The sequence below is a fragment of the Salvelinus sp. IW2-2015 genome, unplaced genomic scaffold (assembly GCF_002910315.2).
Source record: "Salvelinus sp. IW2-2015 unplaced genomic scaffold, ASM291031v2 Un_scaffold2010, whole genome shotgun sequence".
NCBI lineage: Eukaryota > Metazoa > Chordata > Actinopteri > Salmoniformes > Salmonidae > Salvelinus > Salvelinus sp. IW2-2015.
The window spans coordinates 230,262-235,864 of record NW_019943359.1 but is presented as its reverse complement, the minus strand read 5'-3'; positions in this window follow the sequence as shown (position 1 = coordinate 235,864).

Sequence of the window (5,603 nt, the reverse complement as noted above, 5' to 3'; positions counted from 1 at the left end):
AACATAGTAAAGCTCAGCGTTCTGTACTACGTCTGTGGTGTGTGTGTGTGAATGTGTGGTGTGTTTTGTGGGTCGCTGTGTGGTGTGCTGAGGGGGGGGGCGGTTGCTATGGGAAAGTAGTCTTCTTAGCTGGGCTAGATAGATTTCTGCAGAGGCAGACATTTCTTATTATCCATATGTTTTAAAATAGTCATATTTCCCCCAATCCTGGCTCCAAGGCCAAAATGCAACACAATGAGAGTTCTTGCTGATATTCAAATTGAAAGCACATCTTCTGCAAAGAAACAAGAAATCATGTAGCATTAATTATAATATGCAGACATTAGTATCAGTCTATTAGGTATGGAATAAGGAGTGTGGATGCAGCATCAGATGACCTCTTGACCTCACAATCCCCCACCTCAACCAATTGAGATGGTTTAGAATGATTTTTGACCCGCAGAGTGAAGGAAAGCAGCACAATGCTCAGCATTATGTGGGAACTCCTTCAAGCCTGTTGGAAAAGCAATTCCTCATGAAGCTCGGTTGAGAGAATGCCAAGAGTGTACAAAGCTGTCATCAAGGCAAAGGTGGGCTCTTTGAAGAATCTAAAATATATTTTTTTTTGTTTAGTACAGACTCCATATGTGTATTCATAGTTTGATGTCTTCACTATTATTCTACAATGTAGAAATAAAGAAACACCCTTTGAATGAGTAGCTGTGTCCAACTTTGACTGGTACGGTCGCTCTATACAATCTATACAGGTAGAGAGCACATTACACACACAACAATGCACTGGGGACATTTTTTGCTCTGAATATATCCTTTGTTTTATAGGCAGTTATGATGACATAGTTAGCCACGATACTGATCGAGAGTTAAGCCCATTCAGCGTACGATTGAGAGAGTTAACAGTTCATAGTAGTCGATCCGAGAGAGTAACCCAGTTCAGAACGTACGATCTGAGAGAGTTAAGCCAGTTCAGATACGTAATCACTAGTAGAGTAGCCAGTTCAGATACTACGATCCTGAGAGAGTTAAGCCCAGTTCAGATAAATCGTATCGATCGAGAAGTTAGACCCAGTTCAGATAGTAACGATCTGAGAGAGTTAAACCCCAGTTCAGATACCTACGATCTGAGAGAGTTACCCCAGTTCAGATACCTACGATTAGAGAGTTAAGCCAGTTTCAGAATACGTACGATCTGAGAGAGTAAGCTCCAGTTCAGATACTAGATCTGTCGTCAGAGGACGCCAATACAGGGCTGTGAGTTTCCAAGATTCACTTTTCGTAAGCTTTATCTTCTTTAATAGACCCAATCCCATTGTTAGCTACATATAGCTTTTATAGAAAACAGTTGCTCCGTTGCTCGTGTCCTGTTTCGCTAGCTAGCTACCACCATAAGAAGCTAGTTAGGCTTGTTTTGACCCGTAGCTTTTTATTCTGATTACTAGCCTATCTGACCCTGTTTCTCTGCAAGTATTCTATGAAACCGATTAACTACAAACTATTGCTAAAAACAAGTGTGTCATAGTTTCATCACGTCCTTGTAAAGAGTAAATTACTAGTGAACGTCCCTCAAACGCAGTCTCTTCTTCCTGAATCTGAATTCGTTTACAAAATAATGGTGACCAACACACAGTAATCTCATAAATTCTGTAGTCAAGATTGTTTTTGAAAGTGTTTGTTTTTCACTAATGTTTGTCATTATGCCCGTGTGGTGTTCTGTGCCTGGCTGTGCTAATTATAAACATGTGTGAAAATGTGTTACCTTTCACCGTTCTACCTACAAGAAATTCAARTGATTTGTTACCATCAATTTCTTCTACTTCACAACAAAATGGAAAATTCCCAATTAGAGGTRACCTAATGTTAGCTAGCTAGCTAACGTTACAGTCCTGTATTGAACTCTGAAAGACATCAACTAAATCATATCGCTATCTTTTGGTATACACACTGTCAATCGATTTAGCTTATGCCATGGTAGTCACTGCTGGACYGGTAGCTACCTTCAGCAGAGTCAACATGTTTGTCTGTTCGTTCTATCTTTGACTGACGTTAGCAAACGTAAGCTGGCTAATATTACTCTTATTTGGTATCTCAATTTGGTAGCTATCTATTCCACCCTTGTCTGGAAAACACTAAAAATAGAATTGTCGATATAGCTAACTCACTCTCTGTTTGTGTGTTGGTAGCAATGATGAATGTATTTAAATCATCTATGGTTGGTTAGTTAGTTAACCAGCCAGTCTCAGCTGGCATGCAATCTTGCTGCCAATTTAGTGACACTAGTTTGCTAAAAAAATAAGCTGACTATATTGAAATGTCCATGTTAGGTATGCTACGCTAGCCAGTCTAATAGAGATCAATACAATCAGTGGGGAGGTTAAATGGTGTATTGTGATGTGTTTTGTTGTAGGTGGTACAGAATCTGATTCCAACATCTAGCTCTGCACAAGGTGAAGGTAAGTTGGCCAAAATATTTACAAGCTGACGGCTAAGATAGCTCCATTTACAGTAAGCATGGTATAAAGATGAATTGGGTAGTGTTTGTATGGTTTGTGTTATGAGGTTTACAGGTGGTTAGAGGTAGCATGAGGACCACAGAGTACCTTCCAGACAATGTACTCAATTTAGTCTACCCCTCTTCTCTTTTTACCTTTTCTCTTTGTAAAACTCTGGTGTCATTCCACAGTGCCCTGCTGAAAAGTACCCAAAAGTGGGGTCATTTTGGTTACACAAGCATGAGAGAGCAGACACACCTTGTGGTTATGAAGCACTACGAGATTGTGGGGCAGAAACCAGCAAGGGACACCGAATTGTATAACATCAAGACTACAACAGTAATGACACAACATTACTTCTCTCTGCAAATTCTCAAAACACAATATAAATATAAAGACACGTCTACAACATTCCCCTGCGAAGGGCTACTATTGACAAGAATGATCTGTCAAAAGTCTCCATACGTTCGAGTACACCATGCTCGATGTCCCGCCGTGAACAATGATGGCTAGAGAGCCATTGCGATGATCCAAGAAGAAAGATTTGGGAGAAATGTCATATGGTCCAGATGAAACAAAATACTAATTCCCCAGCCTCTCTACTTCCCCTCTCCGCGGTACAAGTACCCAGCCTCTTCTTCCTCTCCCCACTGTTCCCCAGTCCCACGCTCTCTCACCCCGAGTCACAGACAGACAGAACATAGACAGACAGATCAAGACAGACAGACAGACCAGACAGACAGACGCCAGACAGACAGACTTTTTATCTGATCACACTTCCCACTACTTTTGTGTGATACATGAGATAATTCCACTCAGACTGTAGAGCGAATGCTGGGAGAACAGCGTAGTGGAGTTGTGGTAAAGTGTGTGCACGGCAGACTTTTTTAGTCCAGCGCGACAGCACCAACGTCGGTGGGCAAGCCTCAATGATCTTAAGCTTTAATCATAGCGTTAACAGATATTAAATCGCCTAATCTAGTTTGAATCAGTGGTCCGTCAGTAATTGGCTGGTTTGGTAGAAAAACTGGCGCCAACTGCAGGCCTCCTTCAAGAAAATCAATTAAATGAGGAACGCAGATGGTAATTCGCACACACAAGACAGACTCATGGATATCACTTCAACCAATCTCTCCTCCAGTCATTGTCACTGACCTAAAGTGACTCAGAGAACGACAAAGAGCATTGTAGTTCACAGAGGTCATAATGAATGATGGAGTAGGCTTAAGTTCTGTTCCTAATCATAGATACGAAATTAGATTGTTCTTTAATGAAATCAGCCGGCTGAGGAGAAGACTATCACGGAGCACGTTGACAATTTTACTCAAGAATAATACAAAACTCTGCCCTGCATATAGTAAAACCTGAAACTCACACCAACTGCAGAAAAGGCATTAAAGAAGCATAAATGCAATGATGGATGGGTGAATTGGTAGAAGAGGTAGATTAGGGTGGGTATGAAAAACGATAACACCGACAATCAAGAGTCGCAGAAACAACGGAGTGGCCGTTCCATCATAATCGCCCCCAATGTCAATTGTCATAACTATCAGTGCTGATTTTGATTCGCCAGATCCTCTAACCGACGCATGTCTGATCATGCAAAGCACAAGAGGGACTATCACAACCGGCCAATGGGAAAGGTAAAAAGTGATATGCCCACACCAGCAGGGCTCGGTGACGAGAACGAGAGACAGAGAGAGAGAGACGGAGAATGAGAGACAGAGAGACACGGAGAATGAGAGACAGAGCGACACAGAGACGGAGAGACGGAGAATGATAGACAGAGAGAGAGAGGACAGAGACATGAGAGACTAGAGAGAGAGACGGAGAATGAGAGAGTGGAGAGACGGAGAATGATAGACAGAGAGGAGAGAGACGAAGATGAGAGACGGAGAGACGGAGAATGAAGAGACGGAGAATGATAGACAGAGAGAAGAGAGACGGAGAGAGAGGCGGAGAGATGACAGAGGCGAGAGAGCAGGGGTTGAACACTGAAGTTACACATAGTAGAATTCAACAGGGTTAATTCAGGGTTAATTCTGAGTGGTTAAGAGGGGTTAAATCGTAAACAACTCAAAGGGTAAAGTTTAGGTGTTAATTCCGAGTGACTTAAGGTTAGGGCTATGGTTTGGGGGAGGCTTAAAACAAAACAACAATGTCCCCCTGGGGGAATGTGGCCTGTTTTCATCAGGTCTGAGGCATTTCTAGGACAGCCAGATGTTTCCACGTAAATTCCCTTAGGAGGAAGGCAGATCTTCCAGTGCATTGTGGTATTTCCACGAAGCCTCTATGTTATACTGATCGCACTATATGTTTGTGTGTGGGTTGTAGATATGGCTGTCCTCGTTCGATAGGGCCATTGGACGTCTTTCCCAGCTATGTTCCTATCTGCAGATTCATTGTTAAATATACAAGCAGGCACATTGTTTCCAAGTCTCTGAAAGACTACAACTTGTGTTGGGCGGTGCTTCGTGCTCTGGCCCACGTCCCCCCCCCAAGACGGACCGCTAACAACAATCCTTCGGGCAAACAGAAAAGAACTGACCAGATGCAATGGCTTCAAGTGATTCCTCTCATCAACGGCGAATTTTGACGATGGAGCATCTGTTTAGCTACACGGTGACAGTTCAAACATACATGTTTCAACCGGAATTTATAGCGAAGAGAGTTTAACAAAGAGTTGGATTTAGCTCACGTTAGAAGCTCAGCTCCTGCATGCAAGCACCGGAGGTAGATTACAATACGGTCCGTAGCTACGTAAGTATATTTTTCCTGCAAGCCAACTAGCTAAACTTTAGTGTAGCTACTGAAACCTCATATTGTGGTATACTGACTAACAAACTAACTGTGTACAGTGGGATCAATTATTTTTCAGTTTGCTAATTTAGCTAACTAGTAGCGTAACAGTATATGACTGTGGGGGGGGGGGGGGGCTAAAGCAGGTGTGAAAAGTCTTGGGAAGGTAGTTCTTACACAGTATGAATTATTGAGTATGGGAGAATTGAGGAGAAATGTCACTAGCACATTTATGTCTAAGCACAACTTGCACAACCCAAAACCCCTTCTTCATCTTAAAGTACTGTCTTTTAACTACTCCCTCAGCAGTCCACTGAC